This window comes from Pan paniscus, chromosome 13, assembly GCF_029289425.2.
Source record: "Pan paniscus chromosome 13, NHGRI_mPanPan1-v2.0_pri, whole genome shotgun sequence".
Classification (NCBI taxonomy): Eukaryota; Metazoa; Chordata; class Mammalia; order Primates; family Hominidae; genus Pan; species Pan paniscus.
The window spans coordinates 67,004,209-67,028,180 of NC_073262.2; positions in this window are offsets into that span (position 1 = coordinate 67,004,209).

Below are 23,972 nucleotides of genomic sequence, written 5' to 3' on the forward strand. Positions count from 1 at the left end.
AAGGATGAAAAGGGTTCACCTACATATCATAGCCTAGGTCAGGGTTCTTCCTCTCTGGTGTCCTAGGGGGATTTTCATCTTACTGATTTTGACATTTCTAAGCTTTTCTGGTAGCTTTCAAAGGGTCCTGTTTGTGGAGGGTTGGACAGTAGTACTAGACCTCATATCCGAGCCTGGAAGTATACATTTCAAGCACTAGCTGGACAGTCCAAGTTCTATTTGTCTTGCAAGTTTACAGGAGGAGTTAATTAGTGGCCAGCTACTTTTTCAGAAAACAATCTAGGAGGAGATGAAATCTCAATATATTGCTTCAATTATCTTGAATAACAAAGCAGAATATTATCAAGAAATGAAATCATGGCTTTCTTACATACATTTCTTACATACATTATACCACTTGTTATAGGCTGAATTGTGTCACCCTCCAATTCATATACTAAAGCCCTAACCCTCAGCATTTGAGGAGGTGACTGTATTTAGAGATAGGTAGGGCCTTTAAGGAGGTCATTAAGTTAAAGTGTGGCCCTTATGGTAGGGCCAGTCTCGCTGGTGTCTTATAAGAGAAAACTCAGGCACACAGAAAGACACCAAGGATGCCTTCACAAAAAGGAAAGACCATGAGAGGACACAGGGAGAAGGCAACCATCTGCAAGCCAAGCGGAGCGCCCTCAGAAGATGCCAAACCTGCAGACATCTCAATCTTGGACTTCCAGGCTCCAGAACTGTGAGCAAATAAATTTCTGTTGTTTAAGCCACCCAGACTGTGGTATTTATGGCAGCTGTAACAAACAAATATACCACCTAAGTTTCTCCTAGAATGATCTATGTGTTAGATTTCCAGGCCCTATTCCAGGGCCTGGGGCCTGGACCTAGTACAAAAGAGTCTGCATTTTAACTGTTATCCCAAGAATATTTTGATGCCAAATAAAGCTCAAAAATAACTGATAGCAAATAAAGCTCAAAAATAACTGATCACCTTTATAGATCAAAAGGGATAAACATTTAACCTTTTTTTTTAGTATTTTTTTTTATGATTACATTTTGGTAGTAGCAAGGCTTGAAAATTAAGATCACAGAAAACTCACGGTCTTTCCCTCTCTAGGTCTCTGTTAGCTGACGCTTGTTACAGAATCGGACCCTTTTATAATGGTCCCAAGTCCTGCCTCTTACTTTAGACAGGAATACCTGACAGGTGGCAGACAGGGAACTATTCATTAACACAGCTGGCTGTTTCCATACCTAACACTTGCCAACACCTGCAGATCCAATCAAGACTTACTCCTTTAATTAATTTTTATCTTTATTCTTAAAATTTAAAAGAAAATTAAATTAAAATCCATTCACTATATATAGGATATATGACATTTTCAAAATATAGAAATACTTGTTGGAAAAATCTTGGAGCCAAATCTTGCCCTCAGATACACAGACACCTTCCACTAATGTCATATTAGGGTCCTGTCAACATTTTCAAATAATTAAAGGTAACAAATATTATAAAGGTTGATATGAACATTCCAAACAATTGTAGGGTAGTTTTTTTCTCTGCTGCTGCAAAAAGAAGACCCATATGTGCATATAAAGTAATGTGGAAAAGGAAAATGAAGGGAGAAACATTCAAGTTTTTCCAAAACCTTAAAAATAGCCTTCCTCACTTTAGCTTCCTTTCACAAAAAGAAAACATTTTACCTATCCATTGTGGTGCAGTTATATCTGAGTTACTAACTTCTGAAAATTATGTTTTTATTGTTGTTCTTGTTTAGCTTTTTTTTCTGTTATCTCACCTATACCTTTTTTGATTAAAACAAACAACAAATATTTTTATCACTTCAATTTGGCTTAAAAGACATTTATTTAATGTGTTAAGCATTATGCAAGGTTCTGCCATGTTCATCTGTTTGACTCTACAGTAAAGATGCATCTTCTTTAACCAAAAATATAGTATTTCCCGAGTGTACATGTACTACATATATACGTGCATATATGTAATGCACTTTCTCCCTTTCTCTTTTCTCCTTCTCCTCCTTCCTCTCTGTCCTTCTCTCCATCTCTCCCTCTTTTCCTCTTTCCTTAGGCAGTAGATCTTTATTTTAGGTACACCCTTAGGCATAGATTGCAACCATCCTTGCTGGGAAGGTCAATTTATATCTGACGAATAATAAAGTCAGAGAGGCTTTTCTAAGTTGCTTTGGAGAAAATAAGACATGATATTTATTACTATAACCCAACCATATATTCCCACTTTCTATTCTAATAATAATGATAACAATGATAATAATAAAAAATTGTATTTACTGGCTGCTTATTCCTGAGCTAAAAACTATTCTTTATGGTAGTATTCTCTCTATTTTGCAGATGAGGCTTAGAGAGGGTAAATTTTCCTAGGTCATAGAACTAGTACCTGGCTGGGCGAAGGAGTCTAACATAGCTGTTCTACCTCCAGAACCCTGTGTTTAATGAAACATACCACTTCTAGTTCTGCTGAAATAAAAATTTCCAATGTAGAATAAATGTTCTCAGATTTTACTAGGGTCAGTACTGGAAACAGCCATTTTAGGGTGGATTTGCCATAGAGAATACTATTCATTCTGGTCCTTGAAGACTCCTACAATTAATTGTTCCCAAAGCTCAACACTTTTTTTCATATTTTATGTTGATAACTATTTGGATTATACATTTCTTGTACAGTTTTATTTCCTGAAATTTTGACTTCCATATTTCTATCTTCTCTATTGTTTAATAATTTGTTAAATGTAGCTTTTATCTTTATTATTTCATACCTTATTAGTTTTGTTGTGTTTAATCTGTTGTAATTTATTTTGTTTCTTAAGGCGAATATGGATATTTTCATACTTATTTTCATTTGTTCTTATATTTTTAAGAAAATGATTTGAGGCTGACAATTTCCCTAAAAGTTCTATTTTAACTGCATGTCACAAGATTGAACACACATATTGATTACTTTCAATTTCCACAATCATAAATATTTTGTCATTTCTATGAGGATTTTCTGATTAAGTCATTAGTTATTCACAAGTTTATTAAAAGTCTCTTAACATGTAGAAAATTTTAACTTTTCCATTGTTAATTCTTTATTAAATTGTATTACAAGAGGGCATGTTGTGTTTGATAACAATTATTTGTACTCACTGAAACTTCCTTTGTAAACTAGCACCTTATAAATTTTCATAGAAATGTGCTAAGGTTACTGGCAAATAATACATATTTTCTACTCATTGGAGACAGATTTTTATTAAAATTATTAGCTGAAAATGTTGGTATTACTGTTCAAAATGTCTATAACTTACTTATTCTTTTACTAAATATTTGCCTATTTTGTTAATTAGCTATTATAGAGTTGTGTTAAAATTTCCTACTATTATTATGGATTTCCAAATTCCTTACTATCATTTTGTCTATTTCATATATTTTTGAGCTATATCATTAAATGCACATAGCTTCTGAATATAATGTCTGATTGAAGTATCTCTTCTTCTGTCATTATGTAGTAATCTCCTTTGTTCTTTGTTAATTGTGGAGCACTGTTTAAATTCTATTATATGTTATGTGAATTTTGCTATTTTGCTTATTGTATATTGTAAGCGCTTATTAAATTATTTTGCTTTACTTTATTTTTAACCATTCTTTGGGATTTTGTTCATGCATATAACTTATACATTAGCATATATCTGGATTTTTTACTTTAACAGTCAATTTAATCTGTTAATATATTATAGTTACTCATATGTTTAAAATAATTTCCTCCATGTTATTTTGTGTTTTCTGCTTAACATTTATATTATGTGTCCTATCTCCCTTCCTTTCTTGCTTTCTCATGGATTGACAAATATACTGCTTTTTTAAAATCTAGATTTTGACAATCTATATATTTAATCTTTTAGTGTTTGTCTCCATTGTTAGTGTACTATAATCTTTTTAAAATATGCATTATCCAGTATTTCTGACCTCTTTTTGGCCATGACAAGGGCATACTTTTACTGTCCTTTAAACTCACTTTCCCTAGAATCTTATTTGTAAACCATTTTAACTTTTTAAAACTTTTCGTCTCTTTACCTTGGCAAAATGAATTAGTTGTTTTTATAAAAAATGAGGAATAGTTAATTTAATTCAACGAGCAAACTTTACTAATTTTTGTATTTACAATTCTATTCTCTCTTATAACCCACAACTTCTCTATTTTTTTTTTCCTTTTTTTCTTTTTGGAATATGTGTTCAGCAGGGGTTTTTTTGGTCTACTTCTGGCTTGTTTTAAGTAAAGCTTATGAGTTTATATGTCTAACTATATGATAATGTTTTAATTTGGCTTTCCCTCTTAAATGACATTCTAGCTGGACATAAAATCCTAAGTTGACCAATACATCTTAGCATTTTAAAGTTATTATTCTGTAGTTTTCTGGCATCCATTTTCGTCAATGAAAAGCCTTGCTCACCTAACTGCTGTTCTTTTGTATGAAGTCAGTACTTTTTTCTTTTGGCTATATTTTAGGATTCTATCTTTATTCTTCATTTCTTTAGGATTACTTCTGTGAATCTGAGAATGCATTTCATTTTATTTTTACTTTTGGTTCTTGGATCTTGGGGGTGTGCTTTTGATCTGGACACTATTGTATTTCTTCAGTTTTGAAGGATTATCTGAAGTCATTTTTTAAAAAATATTGCTTTCCTGCTATCCTTACCTATGAAACATATTACTATACATTTTTAAAACTTAATAAAAGATCATCTTTTTAGTAAAACAAGACTTCCTAGAAGAGAGGCAAAAACTAGGGAAAAATATCAAACAAGACAGATAATTCATGTGTATGTATAGCTCAGGAAACAAGTTAGTGTGAGATAAATGAAGGCCACATAGACTGAAGAAAAAGAAAAATAAAAGCAATAAGGTACATGGAAGATAGGACAAAGAAAAAATAAAAATGAAATAGATCTGAACAAAGAGTTTATATTATTGGAGATTTAACTAAGGGCTATTAACATGGCTCCTAGATATGTGGGTCATTGCCATAAGTTTAGAATTTTATTTCACAGGCCTTTTTAGCCTGAGGAGTGAGAGGGATAAATGAGGACTGAATTCATACCTAAGTAGTTCTGCCGTACTCTCATCTTATTACATAATCCTGAGTTTGACAAGTTATAGCTGTCTCAAATGAGATGGTCCCTAGAATATGGCCAGTCTAGTTTTTGTACATAATATTATATATATAAGGCTCGGTTTGAAAGGGCTAGATGAATTAAAGTCCAACATTACCCTCATTAATTCAAAATACCTCAATATTAAGTGCACACTGCTAATAAATTTTTTGATGGGGATGGGAATCAAAGATACACGTATCTGCCTGTACATATAATTGCTGGATTATCCTCAGTAGATAGTTATTCACATCATTTTTCCTGTATCATTTAAATCCTGATTGACTTATCCAAATGGTATTTATGTCTTTTCATAAATATATCTGAGATCAGCTTGTGATGCTTTCTCATTCCAAAATATCTAGAGTAAAAATGATAACAATGGAAAACTGACAAAGGTATATGCAATATATTTAATTCATACCCCTGAGGAAGAGAATCAAAGCTACTTGACTAAAATAAATAAATAAATAAAGATAGAAATTAAGAAAACTTTCCAAATGTGAAGAAGATTGAGCCTCCAGATTGAAATCACTCATCATCAATTCAAGACAAATGCAGAAAGAAATCAATACCAAGAGATACCTTGCTATTGGATGTTGAATACAAAAATAGAGGATCGTTTAGAAACCAAAGTCAAAATAAAGAGATGTTGGGAGGAAAATCAAGCAGGCCCAAAACGTTTCACAGAAATATTCAATGCTGCAAACCAGCAAGTATCTACAAAGTCCTCAAGAAAGAAAGGGTGATCAAATAGTACTATGTCCAGCCAAGATATTGTACAGATATGAAGACAAAAGGTAAGTTTTAAATGTGCACAAACTCTGAGATTATAGTTTCATGAGCCTGTCATGAATAAATGACTGTGAAATTCTTTTTTTTCTTTTCTTTTCTTTTCTTTTTTTTTTTTTTTTTTTTTTTTTTGAGACGGAGCCTCGCTCTGTTGCCTAGGCTGTAGAGCAGTGGTGCGATTTCGGCTCACTGCAAGCTCCAGCTCTGGGTTCACGCCATTCTCCTGCCTCAGCCTCCTGAGTAGCTGGGACTACAGGCGCCCGCCACCACGCCCGGCTAATTTGCTGTAATTTTTAGTAGAGACGGGGTTTCACCGTGTTAGCCAGGATGGTCTCGATCTCCTGACCTCGTGATCTGCCCGCCTTGGCTTACCAAAGTGCTGGGATTGCAGGTTTGAGCCACCGCGCCCAGCCATGACTGTGAAATTCTTTTAAGCCAATGTAATTGTAGTAAAATTAGCTGGGAGAAGCATTAAATACATTTAAATGTTGGATTAAAACTTTAAAAAAATAGGGTTTATGGCTTCAGAACCATCTGAAAATACAGAATAATATCACAAGGAGAAGAGACTCTGAAAGGTAGGAGAAGTATACTGATCTCTTCATCTTTAAAAGCTGTTGGACAAATGAGATTACTTTTAAAATAATAAATCAAATAATAAGACTTTAAATGTAAATTATAGCAAACACTGTTCTTTTCCTTCAAAACACAACTTCCTTCTTCTATACTAAGAGAATCAAAATTTGTTCAGGTATAATGAGAAACTCCTTTATTTCAGGGAGTGTAGGGCTATAACCTAGCCACAGGAGATGAATTGAGCCTAGACTAAAACAGCTGCAACACGCTTCTTCCGTTTGGCCATTGATTGTCTAGAAGAGCTATGCAGCTCAGTCTGGCCAATAAAATATCAGCAGAAATTAGTTGACTGGAGCTTCTGGGAACTTTTACTATACTGATTTTATTTTTATTTTTATTTTTTTGTAACAGCTTTATGGATACAGCTCACATACTCTGTATTCATGTACCACTCATACAAAGTGTACAAATCAGTGATTTTTAGTATATTCACTGTTGTACAACCATCACCATGATCAAATTTAGAACCTTTTCATCATATCAAAAAGAAATCCCATACCCTTTAACATTCACCCCCCCATTCCTCCACCCTGTCAGCCCAAGACAACACTAATCTATATTTCGTCTCTATAGATTTGCCTATTCTGGACATTTCATATTCATAGGATAATATAATTTCTGATTTTTTTTGTGTCTTGCTTATTTAGCATAATGCTTTCAAATTTCATCTGTGTTGTGGCTTGTATCAGTACTTCATTCCTTTTCATTGCCAAATAATATTCCATTGTATGGATATATAAATATATATGTATATATATACACACACATACAAACACACACGTACACCACATCACACTTATCATTCATCAATTAGTGGATATTTGGATTGTTTTCACTTTTTAGCTATTATGAATAAGATTACTGTGGGCATTCAGGTACAAGTTTTTGTGTGGACATGTTTTCCTTTCTCCTGGGTACATATTACTGAGTCCTATAATAACTCTATTTTAACATTTTGAGGAAAGGTTAGATTATTTTCCAAAGTGGCTATGCCATTTTATATTCCTAACAGTGGTGTATAAGGTTTCATTTTTCTCCATCCTCACTAACTTTTTCATCGTTTTTATTATAGCCATTCTAGCTGTAAAAAGTGGTATCTCACTGTGGTTTTGATTTGCCTTTCTCTGTTGGCTAATGATATTGAGCACCTCTCCATGTGCTTATTAGCCATTTGGATATCTTAATAAATGGCCATACTTTGTTTTTGTTTGTTTAAATATTTATGTATTTTAGCTTTGTTTCTTTTTTGTTTGCTTGAGTATTTCGGATTTTATTAAAATTTTTATTTTAGGTCCGGGGTACATGTGGGAGTTTGTTACACAAGTAAACTTGTGTCATGGAAGTTTGTTATACAGATTATTTCATCAGCCATGTATTAAGCCCAGTACACAATAGTTACGTTTTCTGCTTTTCTGCTCCTCTCCCTTCTCCCACCCTACAACCTCAAGTAAACCCCAGTGTCTGTTGTTTCCTTCTTTGTGTTTATAAGTTCTCATAGTTTAGCTCCCACTTATAAGTGAGAACATGTGGTACTTGGTTTTCTGTTCCTGCCATAGTTTGCTGAGTATAATAGCCTCCAGCTGCATCCATGTTCCCACAAAAGACATAATGTCATTCTTTTGATGGCTGCATAGTATTCCATGGTGTATATGTACCACATTTTCCTTATCCAATCTGTCATTGATGGGCATTTAGTATGATTTCATGTCTTTCCTATTGTAAGTAATGCTACAATGAACATGTCTTTATGGTAGAATGATTTATATTCCTGTATTAATCAGGGTTCTCTAGAGGGACAGAACTGATAGGATATATATATATATATATATATATATATATATATATATATCCTTTTTCTGATACAAGAACAAGGATATCCTTGCCCAGAACAAGGCTTCTCTTGTTCTGGACCCCACTCTATACTGGCATATTCATATGGCATATATATGGGAGTTTATTGATTAATTATTTATTAATACTGGCATATCTATAAGGCATATATATGGGAGTTTATTAAGTATTATAATACTTAATATACTATATATACTTAATACACAATATAATACTTAATATACAATATAATACTGGCATATCTATAAGGCATATATATGGGAGTTTATTAAGTATTATAATACTTAATATACTATATATACTTAATACACAATATAATACTTAATATACAATATAATACTGGCATATCTATAAGGCATATATATGGGAGTTTATTAAGTATTATAATACTTAATATACTATATATACTTAATACACAATATAATACTTAATATACAATATAATACTGGCATATCTATAAGGCATATATATGGGAGTTTATTAAGTATTATAATACTTAATATACTATATATACTTAATACACAATATAATACTTAATATACAATATAATACTGGCATATCTATAAGGCATATATATGGGAGTTTATTAAGTATTATAATACTTAATATACTATATATACTTAATACACAATATAATACTTAATATACAATATAATACTGGCATATCTATAAGGCATATATATGGGAGTTTATTAATACTTAATAAACTCACACTACCACAAGGTCCCACAATAGGTCCTCTGCAAACTGAGGAGCAAGGAAGCCAGTCTGAGTCCCAAAGCTGAAGAACTTGGAGTCTGATGCTTGAGGGCAGGAAGTATCTAGCACTTCCTAGACACTGATTATATGTCTTCAAGATGTTTTTGTTGTGTACAATCTTGCAGGAGCTCTCTGTATTTCCTGAATTTGACTGTTGCCCTCTCTAACAAAGTTAGGGAAGTTTTTGTGGATGATATTCTGAAATATGTTTTCCAAGTTGTTTGATTTCTCTCCCTCCTTTCATAGATGTCAATGATTCATAGATTTGGCCTCTTTACCTAATCTCATACTTCTCAAAGATTTTGTTCATTCCTTCTCATTTTTCATTTTCTATTTTTTTTCTTTATTTTTTCTGATTGTCTTATTTCAGACAGCCAGTCTTCTTCAAGTTCTGAGATTCTTTCCTCGGCTTGGTTTATTCTGCTGTTAATACTTGTGATTGCATTGTGAAATACTTGTATTATGTTATTCAGTTCTGCCAGATCCATTAGGTTATTTTTTTATGGCAGCTATTATATCCTTCAGCTTCTGTATCACTTTATTGTGATTCTTAATTTCTTTGGATTGGATTTTGCCATCCTCCTTACTGTTGATAATCTTTGTTTCTATTCATACCCTGAATTATATTTCTGTCATTCCAGCCAGCTCATTCTGGTTAAGAACTCTTGTTGGAGAACTTACGTGGTCTTTTGGAGGACATATGACACTCTGGCCATTTGAGTTACCAGAGTTCTTATGTTGCTTCTTTCTCATCTCTGTGTGTGGATGTTCCTTTAACTTCAACATAAATCGAGTAGAGTCAATAGACTTCTTTTCTTGATGTTTTCACTGGGCTGAGGCTTTGTGAAGGTCTTTATTTGAAGCTAATTGTCTCTGGTTTCAGAAGGGGATATTTAGCTAGGTATTTTTGGTGTTGAAGCTTTTGGATGTAAGGTATTTTTGGTGTTGAAGTTTTGGGGTGTAATCCAGTAGGTGGCACTTAGGTTATTGGTCAGTTGGTAGGCTCTTGTTCAGTTGTGTGGCTCCCTTATGTTTTCTCATAGTTGCAGCCATGTTTCCTCTCAGTGCTCTGAAAGTGTGTGTTCCCCCTCTCCCCCACTGAGTGCTGCCTGTAGATCATGGCTTGGCACTCCCGGGCTGCTCACTGCAGCTCAGGGGCAATCTCAGTGTTTATGTTCCTCCTCAACTTGGAGGCAACAAAGAAAGGGACCTTAGGTGGCTATGGCCAAGGGTCTTTGGTTTGTCTCCTTGGGGCTCACCCCAGAGAGAAGCAGGTTAGCAATCACTCAGTGAAATCAGCTCAGGATGGAAAGTCCATGCCATGGGCCCAAGCCAGGGGCTCTGTGTGGTGATGAGTAGTCGGGGGTGGGGGCCTTGTGGGAGATGGGCTGGCCTTCTCACCTTGGGTCAACTGCAGCTTATTGGAGGTGTGGATAAGGCACTAAGGGTCTTTGCTCCTTTGTTAGTCCAAGGGTAGAAAGGCAGAGACAGTGGGTGAGAGGCTTTCAGTTGCCCCTGGAGGCTCTGTCCGGGGAGTTACTGAACTGCTACTGGCTTGATAGCTTTGGCAGTGGGTGGCTGGATGCCCAGGCCCGGAGGACCTGCCTAGTGAGGAGATATGGGAACAGGCCTTTATGTATAAGCCTGGCCGCTTTTCCATAGGGCTGCTGTAGTGTGCTGGTGGCCTGCTGTAGTCACTAGTTGCTTCAGATTTTTCAGTACCTGGAGGTATCACCAGTGAAGTCTGTGAAGCAGCAAAGATGGTGCCAACACCTTCCTCTGGGAGCTCTATCCCAGGGAGGTTTGAAACCTCTGTCAGCCAGAGAACACCATCAGGGCTAGCTGGAGACCCTGGTTGGAAGATTCCGCCAGGTGATGAGGAATGGGTTTGGGGACCTGCTCAAAAAAGCAGTATGAAGTGGCCATATTTCAAATCCATATGAAAAATAAGTAAATCCCCACTTCACACCATTCAGGAAAAGAAGACTAGATACATTAAATACTTATATATGAAAAATAAAACTTAGAAATTATTAGAAGAAAATAAAGAATTAAAAACCTAGCATTAAAATTACTTTTATACCACTTGTATTAGTCTGTTTTCACACTGCTGATAAAGACATACCTGAGACTGGGAAATTTGCAAAAGAAAGGGCTTAACTGGACTTACAGTTCCAAGTGGTTGGGGAAGCCTCCTAAACATGGTGGAAGGCAAGGAGGAGCAAGTCCTGTCTTACATGGATAGCACCAGGCAAAGAGAGAATGAGGAAGACACAAAATGGAAACCCCTGATAAAACCATCAGATCTTGTGATACTTATTCACTACCATGAGAACAGGTTGGGGGAAACCACCCCCATGATTCAATCATCTCCCACTGGGTCCCTCCCACAACAGATGGGAATTATAGGAGTATAATTCAAGATGAGATATGGGTGGGGACACAGCCAAACCATAGCACCCCTGAACCAAAAGATAACATAAAATTGGAAGACAAGCATACAGTGGGAGAAGATTCTGTACCACATATGAGATAAAGAATTAATAAGAGTATATAATTGTCTCATATAAGCCACTATACTATTTTCTCCACTTATCTGTGTGTGTGTGTATATATATATATATGATATGTATATAGACATATAAATTTTTTCAGCTTTTAACAAAGAAAAAATAGAACCTGCAGAATAAATATTGAACTATTTCCTATCTCACATGTTTAATTTTGAGAAATGTGCTGTTTTACAAACAGCTTTACTGAAGCAAGGGGTAAGGTTTCAATAGGATTATTTTCAAAAGGACAAAAAGTACCAAAGTCAGGGCCTTTCAGCAGTTCATGTGGTTCTGTGTACTCAGGTATTTGTAGAAAGGTATCATGAGGTAGAGAAAAAATATATAAGCTATTAAAAGAAAATAATGTGAATTCAAAAACTGTTCTACTTCTTATTTAGCTTTGTAATATTGGGCAAACATCTTAACTTCTCTGAACCTCTGTCCTATATTTTTAAAGTAGAGACAATGGTACATAATTTACCTGTTTGTTATAGTTGGTATGTTAATTACATAATATGCCTGGTGCAGAATTTAAAGAATATTCACTTGTTTTTCTTCCTATAATACTCATTCTTTTCAATAAACTATATTTTGATTTTTTTATTTTAAGATTTCAATGAGTTACTTTTATTCCTTTAATATATTTTTTAAATTTTGTATCTTCTTAATTTGAGACTGGCAAGAATCCGTTTTGATAGTGATTCTTTGGGGACTGTAGAAAGAATGAAAGATCCACAATTACAACCAGCTTATCTTTCCTCACAAAAGTTCATCAAAGTTTATGTGCTCAAATTTATACCTATAAAAACCAAAATAACTTTTTTCTAAAACCAGAATGCAAAATATTAACCTGGATCAACACAGCTACAACTTCATGCCAGTTACATTACATAATTGACTGAAGCTAGACTATTCATTTTAAAATTCAGTAATAAAATTTTGTTTGATAACTGCTATGGTATTAAAGGCAAGATCTTTCATTGTGTAGTCAATTTATAGGGCAGAGTATGAGTAGCATAGATTATTTCTCATAATATACAAACTATTTCGATTCCATTTTACTCTGAATTATCTAATTTAATTATTAACTTTTTGACTTTCTTGAATTTTTTCTTATACTTTTATTTTTAACCATTTTTGGATAAATTTTATTTCAAAATACATAGCCAATAACAGTAAAAGGATCATAGAAAATCTATTAGTATTGAGCTTCTTTTGTTCTACTCACATTTAAATTCATTGCATGATTAAAAGATAAATTTTCTTTTTGTTTTCCCTGAACTGATAAATAATGACAAGAACAACAGTAGCAACAGCACCTTACAGGGTTCTTACAGGATTTCTCGGTTAATAGCCTAAAAATTACTAAAAATAAAAATGCAACAAGTTATCTTTCCCACCCTCCCAGATGAAAAATCCTCAATTCCTATCCATTTGACTATCTTTAGCCCTCCTCACCATCCCAAAAGCTACTTACTACCTGATTCTAAGCCCTCATCATTTCTTTCCTGGGCAATGCCAGAGCCCATGGACTCTCTCTGCAGGGCACTTACATTTTCAAAATACACATCTGACACTGACTCTCCAGTTTGAAAATCTGCATGTAAGTTTATGGTTAGTGAATACACTTAGCACTAGGCTTTTTTGCTCACATCGATAACTTTAGGACCAGAAGGGTCAGCTTTGGATAATGCTATTTATCTTAGATAAATGCAAGAAATGTGGGAGAAAGAAGATATCCCTTGGTCCTATAGATGGAAAGAGGTTTTCTTTTATGGGAAGAGGAAATAAAAGACAATGATATATAGCTTTCAAGTTGCATTGCTGATTTAAGCTTCTTATTGGTCATGAGCATTAAGACAGAAAGACTTCCATTTTAGGACATGTGGTCACATACATTTTATTTTTGTGAGAGCAAAATTTTTGGAAATATATCATGTGTATTTCTAAAAGCAATCTCTAAGCTGCAGGCAGAATAAAATGGATCAAAGAAATAGCTACATCTTTATAGAAATAGTTTGGTGGGCTAAAGTTACCACAATAAGCAACAACAACAAAAAGTCCTTTTGCAAGCAGAAGAGTCACATGTCTTTTTCATTGATTTTTGTGGCTTCATCATGCACAACAAATCTATGCCAACATGAGTGGTAAATCTCAGAGGAGAAAAAAATGTACAAGTCAAGGCCATGAAAGCAAAAGATACACTTAGGAAATTGTCTATTGTGGCTATAATGAGAGGGCTTGTTGTTTTTCAGAGTAGGATTCACAGCGCTCTGTATCTAAAGAAATGCTAAAGAAATTTTATTAATTTACAATAGTTATCTCTCTGTCAATATGAATGATTTTTTAAAGAAACAGAAAAAAATAAGACTATGTAGGGTAGCCCTACTAATTGGGTATTATTTCTATAAAGTCTTGCTAGTTTCTTATTGTGTGAGTTTGCTGGGGCTGGCATAACAAAGTACCACAAACTAAGTGGTTTAAACAACAGAAATTTATCAACTCACCATTTTGGAGACTGGATTATGAGATCAAGGTGTAGGTAGGTCCATGCTCCCTCTGAAGATGCTAGGGAAGGATCTGTTCCAGGCCTCTCTCCTACTATCTATCCAGATGTGTTTGTTTCTGAGTCTAAATTTCCCTTTTTCATAAGAACACCAGCTGTATTGTATTAGGGACCCATCCTACTGCAGCATGACCTCATCTTAACTAACTAATCTGCAATGACCCTATTTCCAAATAAGGTCACATTGTGAGGTGCTGGGGGTTAGGATGTCAACAAATGAATTTTAGAAGGAATGCAATTGAAACCTTAACACTTATGAATACTCAATGTATTCATTACCTTTGCACGATATAAATAGTGTGAAAATAATTCTTGTTTTGTTAGTTTTTGAGATATTTTATTCTGCACTGAAAAATAAGAAAAATGAAAACACAGGCTTCACATTCAAAGAGCTTATAATTTTGAAAGGGAGATACACTGTATACGTGAAGACACCTATGATATTACAACATAGTGAGGGTGTGGCCAAGTGAATATTGCTAAGAACAAGGAATACGGGAGTTTTCAAAGGCTCTTACAAGGATGATCAAGTTGTAAGAAGAAGAAAGTTGTACAGTGAACGGAATTTTGTGTGAAAAAATGTGGACATGGTGAAATTTACGCACACACTTACACATACAACACTCTCACACACACATACAAACACATGATCAGGATTCTTAAATGAAGAAAATTAGGCACAAACAAGGATGAACTCATTTGCAGAGATCCTTAAATGCTAGGCTAAAGAGTTTGGATTTTGCCACATAAGTAATAGGAAGACACAGAAGATTTTAAGTAGAAGAGTAACATTCTAAAATGGCGTTTCAGAGAAATTAATTTAAGGCATCACTGTGAATGAGTGAAAGAAGGAGACCATGGAACTGACTTATGTTAAACCTCTTTAGAGGATAAACCAAAGGATGAACACTTCCCTTTCTCATACGTGAAATCTCCATCCCTCTGCTGAAAGAATTTATTTTGCCAGTACTCTTCCTTTCTTGACATTTCATCAATTATGAAGCAATTGAAGCCTTGAAAAACTGCAGAAGTGGACTTATTGCTGTACCTGATTTTGGGATGTTGGATCACCATGAAAGAGAATGGCACTAATTTGAAAATCTTGGTCAAAGAACTGAAGATCATTTCTCAAATCTACCAAACACCTGCAGTCACAAGACAATAAATAAATTCATATATATATATATATTGTTTTTTCTTTTGAGATGGAGTCTCACTCTGTCACCCAGGCTGGAGTGCAGTGGTGTGATCTCAGCTCACTGCAACCTCCGCCTCCTGGGTTCAAGCAATTCTCCTGCCTCAACCTCCTGAGTAGCTGGGACTACAGGCGCATGCCACAATGCCGGCTAATTTGTTTCATTTTTAATAGAGACAGCATTTCGCCATGTTAGCCAGGGTGGTCTCGATCTCCTGACCTCGTGATCCACCTGCCTTGGCCTCCCAAAGTGCTGGGATTAATATTATTAAAATTTTACAGCTGTAATATTTTAAGTATTATCAGAAGGTAATTGTGAGCAGGTTCATACTGAAAAACTTAAGTGAAGAAGGTCATTATTATTCCTGGACTGACTACATATGCAAAAAAAAATAAAAATAAAAATGTTATGGAACAGAGGAAAAGAGTCCCCACTTTGAGATTCAGGAGAGACTAAAGCAGGAATATGCATTCAGTTTGGGGATCTCATTATGAGAAAAAGAGAGACATACTGCAGGAGGTTCAAAAGAAATCAACAGGAATAATTAAGGATCCAGAGGTATTTACTCCAGAGGAAATATTAAAAGAATAAATAATGTACATGCAGTTGGCTAAGGGGAACATGAGAATTGTCTACAAATACCTAGTATGTGTAAACATTGAAAACTGAAAGTCAATATAAAGACTAGAGCAAGAAAGTAAAATTAAAAATAAGGCAATTCAATAAAAAAGAAAATTCTGGCAGAATACAAAAGAGGGCAAGTAGAATTCTGCACAAATAGTTTGTCTAACATGTCCTAGAATATTTAATAACAAACTAGTCAAATAATATCTGGGTTCTATAGCACCCAGGAATAAATAAGTTTTAACTCATAATCTTACCTGCTTTTCTCTTTTCTAAAAAACAGAGTTTTAATATTTAGTCACTAATATAATAACAATACAGGAATGTTATTTGGGGCTCATCTGGAAAATCAAAGTACAATTTAGCTATCTGAAATGTTTAAAGACAGAGTGCTCTGTCTGTAAGTTAGGAGATGTCAATCAATTTCCTCCTCTATCTAGAATAATTTTTATTTACCTGAAAATGGTAGAAATTAGTTGAATATTGGTATTGTTTATCTCTTTTCCATTAGCACTCTCCTTCTGCAAGAAACTTGAGGGAAAAGTACTTATATGAGGCTGTACAGCTGGAATGGTCACCTTGCCAGGGACTGCTCGCCCAATCCTATCACCAAGAAATTACAAATCTTTACCCCCTTCTTTTATGGAATGAACCCAGAGATTCTTATTCTAATCCATCTGACTTGAGGGATTTTTACTGGAAACTCTCAAGCATAGAGAGAGAATCACCCAGGGGAGGTTGTCATCACCAGAACCATGATACTTTTGCCCAGTATCCCCATCACCTAGCAAAAAGCTAGTACAGGTCTCAGAAAATGTCTGCAAATTAAACGAAAATTTTGTGACCCTGATCCTTTCTTCATCAGGAGGAGAAACTGAGTCTTACCCTTTTTAATATTCTACAAATGACAAAAGAATTTCCGATTCTTTCATGATGATTGTTATGGATGCATCTTCTTTTTTCCAGAAGCATTAACTCCTATTTCCTCACTGAGCAATGCTTCATTCAAATGATCTCATCAAAGGCACTGTGCATATATCTTTTTTTTCTACAAAAGTTCAGATTAGATACTTATCCTCAAATCAGACCTCAACAAGTTGGGTTGAATGGGGTATCCTGGAACTGGAGATATATTGTGAGGTTTTATTTGCTGCATTTTTTGGAATCTAAAACTCAATTTGCAATGTGTAAATTGGAGCCTCTAGTGATCCGGACCTGTGTCATTACAGATGTTTCACTTTTCCTTAGGAAGTTCTAGTTTAGGAAGGTAAATACAAATATCTTCAGAAAACCAGTGCAAATGGAAGTTACCACCAGATCTCAGCCCTTGGAAGCCTGCCTCCCACCCCATCATCATTTAGAGAGTAGTTTGCATTCATAGTCTACTGGTGGGTTGGTCTATTTGTTTGAAACAGAGTCTCGTTCTGTCGCCTAGGCTGGAGTGCAGTGGCGCGATCTCGGCTCACTGTAACCTCTGCCTCCTGGGTTCAAGCAATTCTGCTCCCTCAGCCTCCCAACTAGCTGGGACTACAGGTGCACACTACAACACCTGGCTAGTTTTTTGTATTTTAGTAGAGACGTGGTTTCACCATGTTGCCCAGGCTGGTCTCAAACTCTTGAGCTCAGGCAATCCACCCGCCTCGGCCTCCCAAAGTGCTAGAATTACAGGCATAAGCCACTGAGCCCAGCCTCTTGGTCTACTTTTAATTTTAACATAGTTCCCCTTATTACTGCAGGGGTCTATAATGTTACAATTTGAAAACAGCAACTTTATCTATAATAAAAAGTGGCTTTAACTCTGTCCAACTTTTGTAAACTTTCTGAATAAAGACACCTTAAGTTTCAGTCTATTGCACAAAACCAACTGACAAATTTTCTACAATTTTATACTTCAGCCAGTAAAATATTATTGCATATTCCCTGACCTGCACTAATAAAAAATTCAATCTATTAAAAACTTTAATATGAAAACACAGATTCTTTTAACTCAAACTTTTATTGCAATGTATGTTCCCTTCCATTTAAATTTTAAGAAAGTAATGGCGAGATCAGGTTGGTAGTAAATTGATCACAAGTCTATATCCAGTGAGTTTGAAGACATATGGTGCCACTTGGAGCTAGACGGCCAATGTTCTCTTGGTCTAGCACTGTTCATGAAGTACAGCGTGAAATGGGACACAAGTGACTTAGGTATAGTCATTTAGCATCTGTTCCAGTCATGTTAATTCAGCTTGGACATTATCTGAAGGCAGGAACATAACATGATGCAGAAACACTTACAAAAAGCTTGCCAATTTAATAGCTTGGCAAAAATGAATGTTTAACTTTTGGGGCAGGAAACTAGGTTTGTTTTAACAGTAAGATTTTCTGTTACCCTGAAGCCATGACAACATAACATGAAGCAAAGTTTCCCTTCACTCTAATAAAGGCAATGATTATCACTATTCAATCATGTATTCATTCACTCATTCTTTAAATCTCAGCTGTAGTATCGGTTCTTCCAAAAAAAGCAATTAACAATTTTAAAGGGATATACACTAGAAGCAGAAAGAATAGCAAGTACGAATCAGTGCCCAGAATAAAAAGTAGGAAAATTTAATAAATATGGTATTAGTTTCACACTAGAAAAGCACATAAAATAGTATCTAGAATAAAAAGAAATTATGCGATATGTGGCATCTTGACTAAGGACTATTTTAATCAACTTTTTTTTGAAGTAGTGGAAGGATAATTTTCTTACACATAGTTTTTCCTGGTAAAGGGGAAATAAACCATATTTCTCAACGTTACAGTGTTCTGAGGCTACAATAAAAATTTCAGTTCTTTTAAATTTAACATATGTAGCCAAAAGAACATCATTCAATATGCTGCTCATTCATTAATATCAAGGTCCTGTTGAAATGCAATAGTTCATAACATAGTTTTAGAGAACAATTGCTAAATGTGTGAAGTGGGGACCTTACATCATATATATACACAACTTAGCAATAGGAAGGCAGCATGATAGAGAGGGAAAAGAAGGCACTAAACTGGGAGTCAGGAAATGTGGCTTCTACTGACGGACATTAGTTAATTGCCGATGAGTCAATCACTATGAGCTTGTTTCTTTATCTATAAAATAGTGAATTGGACCAGATGCTCTCTAAGATTCCTTCCATCTCTGACATCTATTTTAAATTTGTGATCTTTGATGGTTAACAAAAATATTATAAAAATAGGCTTTCATTTCTAAATAAAGTTGATATTATTTAATAAACTTTAGTTTGCCCTAAGCTATAAAGACTGTTAATGAATCTCTATGAAAATTAATACCATCAATTTCCAAAATAGTTTACTCAGAAACAGCCTGAGGATAGGAAATAGAATGTTTCTCTGAATCATGCCTTTAAATATTTTTGTAAATTACACTTACAACTTTATTCTCATTTATTTCTTTAAAAAAATTACAGGCATACTGTATGCTAGGAAATATGCTGGTTATTGGAAAACAAGACAGTTAGTTACAAAAATGTTTTGCTGTTTTTAGTGTTTGCAAGTCTCATAATAAAAATTTTCTGGATATTTATTCTCATAATGATATCCCCAAAGTCCATTTTTACCCTAACTGAAAATATGAAACTTAGTAAAAATGTGAAATTGCAACACGGAGATAGGATTTAAAAAAAAACAAACCCAGACATATTGGCCCGTGTGACATTATCTAACCTCCACAAAAGTTTTATTTTAACAACATTTGAAAATGATTTTTTCTGTGGTTTTTGTTGAGGGGATGGGAGTGAAATTTGTTATACTTATTTACAAAAAGGCTTCAATAAACGGAAAATAAGAAAATTAAAACAAACTATATGGACCCAAATTATTACTCTGAAGCTATTGCTATACAATGTTCTTAAACCTTAAAAAAAATTGAAATGTAGTTAAGCATTCTCATGTAAGAAAACAAGCAATATGTTGAGTTTCTCATTTGATTTTTTTCAATACATTCCGAGAAGTGAGGTATAAGCATAACCAAAATTAGCATAATTGCTTAAATATTTATACTTATTTTGCATATTAAATATTAAGTTGTTAGCAGTGCTGTACCAGGGAGGAAGTAGTTGACTGGCTTAATATCTGCCTAAATGGAAGAACAAGGTAAGATAATTACAGAGATACAGATTTTTGGTTTAATCCAGAAATCAAAGATATTCATACATGGAACTGGCTGTCTTCATGAGGACTTCATTATTCAGGAAGTAGCTGGGGTACAGCATGTTGGGGATGCTGTCCAGTGGATTCAAGCATCTGTCAATATAGGTTTAATGTCTCTTTCAAACCTCACTTACTACAATTCCTTAAAATCTTATGTAAGTCAAAGAAAAACAAAACAAACCTAAATACTTGAGCAAAATTCGAACTAAAAATTGAAATAAGAATTATTTAATGTAATCTCCCAATTCCTTCTACCAATTCTGAACTAGCTTAATCCATCTGAACCTTTCAGAAAGTAAAAGAACAAGGAAACTAGTTGATTTTTTTTTTCCTGTAAACAAGTCCCTGTAATTTTCCCACTCTAATATATTGGAAACAAACTTTTAAAAATGATTCCTATTTCAATACACTCCAGCTGTGCTATTTTTCTTATACATATAGACTTTTCCTGGCCCTAAACATGAAATGCGACATTATTTTATACATAAAAGTTAATATTTCTATTAAATTACATTTCAAAAGAACTTCAAGGATTCAGCTTTGGGAGAAACTCACATATTCTTTTTCTTTCTCATAAGGAATATAGTGTATAAAAAACACAAAGAAATGTATATGTTGCTTTAGTTACAGAATACTCTCTGTCAAAAGGTCTCCCCCCACCCCACCTGACTGTTGTTTCCAGCATTCTCTGTCTCTCCATTATTCTTTGCTTGCTAAAGTAGCTTATTCTATAATAAAGGCAACTGAGTGTCGGCTTGAGACTGCCATGAAAACTCACATCCATATAAAGCGTTTTTCCACTTTTGTTAAGCTTCTTATCACACACGCACAAAAGAAAGAACTCTCTCTCCTTCTCTCTCTACGCCTCTCTTTCCCTCTGCCCTTTTTAAGCGATCGTTCTAATTTTATGGAGACTCTTTTGCTAGGGTACCAAACTACAGTTCGCTCACTATAGGAAAGTGAACCCCAAAGAGCCAGCTTGCAACTATGACAAACCATTTCCACTTCTTATGTTAACATTTCATCTCAGAGGACTCTTTTCTCTCTCTGACAGCTGCAAGGCACCTCTTTGTCTCTATTGAGCTTACTGTGTGAAGGTGCGTCATTGACTATAGTGAAGTGAACTCGAAATTGCCAACTTGAAGCGGGCACACGGTTTTTTAAATTTTGTTGAAGTTGACGCCCCCATGGGATTTGTGCTGTCCTAAGCAGCAGTTTAGTCTTTTATGACATTTCTCTTCGGAGACAGCCTCAGGGAGAGACAATGTGCCAACTTCTGCATTTGGGGAGGTGGGAGCATTGGTGATTTGACGGAACTCATTTGATCACACCCGCACCCCACTCCCGTGTCCATCACAGGTGTCCTTTCTCATTGTTCTCTCTTCTCTCTTCTGAACTCACTGGGTTCTTTAAAGCAGGAAAAGTTCAAAAATGCTAACTGAGGCAGCCCTCTCAACAGGAGGATTGCCCAGTAAGAGAAAATACAAGGCATTAAGGCAGTCTGCTTACCAAGGCTATAAGCAAAATTCTCTTCTTCTCCAAGTCCATTTTTATGACCTTTGTTAAGACAAATTTCAGTAGTAAAGTTAAGCAGAGAAGAAGCTGCTCTTTCATTCTAAGGGGATACTAAACATGCTGAATATCATTTAGACCAATGATTCTCAAAATTTGGTCAGAAGACTAGCCACATCAGTATCACCTAGAAACTTGTCAGAAATACAAATTGCTGGACCCCACCCTGGACCTATAGAATCAGAAACTCTAACCTGCTTTAACAAACGCTCCAGGTGATCTCGATGCACAGTAAAGTTTGAACTGTCTAACTAAACTAACAGCTCAAGTACTATTGCATTTGATGAAAGTTTGTTATTGGAGTGGAATCAAGTGAGTGCATAATAATAAGAGTAAATAGGGAATAAATATAATAATTCATGATACAATAAACTATATTTTAGTACTGAATTCATCAAAGCAGAACCATTTCAAAAATTGAAATTTTGCTTGAAAAATATCCTGAAGCATATGAATACAAATAATACCCAAATCAAGGTCAGTTGCTCTACAGCGGTATCTGTTCAATTAAATGCCAGATCAGTTATTAACACAAAGAGTACACCTTGAGCACTTGCTGCATGTACTGTCCTGTACCAGGATCCAGGAAAAGTGACAAAGATCCCAACCTCAAATCTATGAGGAAGCTAGGACATTTACATGCAATTATACTACACAAGGAAGAACGTCACTCCATAAGGCACAGATAAAATGCTCTGGAATTTCAGAAGAGATGAAAAATTGTACCTTATGAATCAAGAAAAGCATTCTGGAAAATGCACCAATTCAATTTACACAAAAAAGAAGCACAAGGGACAATAAGTGAAAAATATATAAACCTCACTAAACATAAGTAAAACATAAGTAAAAACTATAAGTTATGGATTTTTACCTCTTAAAGTGGCAGTGTTTTTTAAAAATATTTGGTGAGGATGCAGTGAATCAGAAACTTTAACCACTGACTGGGAGGGCAAATTAGTATATTTCTGGGAGGAAACTTATGCATTGAAAGCCTTAAAAGTGTTTAAACTTTTTGACATATTAATGTCATTTTAAGAATTCAACCAAAGAAAATGTGTACAATGCTTTATATGAAAGAATAATAACTGAGGAAAAAGTGATTTTTAAAATGTTAAAAAATAGTGGATTGAATGAATGTATATGGCACCACCATACAAAGAAACTCTGTGCTGCCCATTAATATCATGTTGTAAAGCAATATGTATTGACATGAAAAAATGCTCATGGTGTATTGTTGGGTGAAAAAATAGAAGCCACAAAACTCTATCTACATTCCTGATGTTATTTTTTAATCTGCATTTCTATATATCTAGTAAAAAGAACTGAAGACTGCATAGTATTCCATGGTGTATATGTGCCACATTTTCTTAATCCAGTCTATCATTGTTGGACATTTGGGTTGTCACATATACACCATGGAATACTATGCGGCCATAAAAAACGATAAGTTCATGTCCTTTGTAGGGACATGGATGAAGCTGGAAACCATCATTCTCAGCAAACTAAAAACCAAACACTGTATGTTCTCACTCATAGGTGGGAATTGAACAATGAGAACACATGGACACAGGAAGGGGAACATCACACACCAGGGCTTGTTGTGGGGTGGGGGCAGGGGGGGAGGGATAGCATTAGGAGATATACCTAATGTTAAATCACAAGTTAATGGGTGCAGCACACCAACATGGCACATGTATACATATGTAACTAACCTGCACGTTGTGCACATGTACCCTAAAACTTAAAGTACCAAAAAAAAAAAAAAACTGAAGAGAAATAAGTCAATATTTTATCTATAGGTAGTGTTTGCTATTAGGCTACGGGTTTTTTCTTATATTTCTATAGTTTTAATATAATAAACTCAGAGTAAAATCTGTCCCCACCATGGCCCTGGTTTTTGTCTTCTTCTGTGCCCTTACTTTATATTTCTCTTCCCCACACTCTCCGATCTAGAACTACCCTGGCCTTTTTTTTCTCCTCAAATATACCAAGTGCAGCTTGGTCCTGGAGCCTTTGCACCTGTGGTCCCCTCTGCCTGGAGTGCTCTCCTTCAGGTCATTTTGTTACCAGGGGGTCCTAATT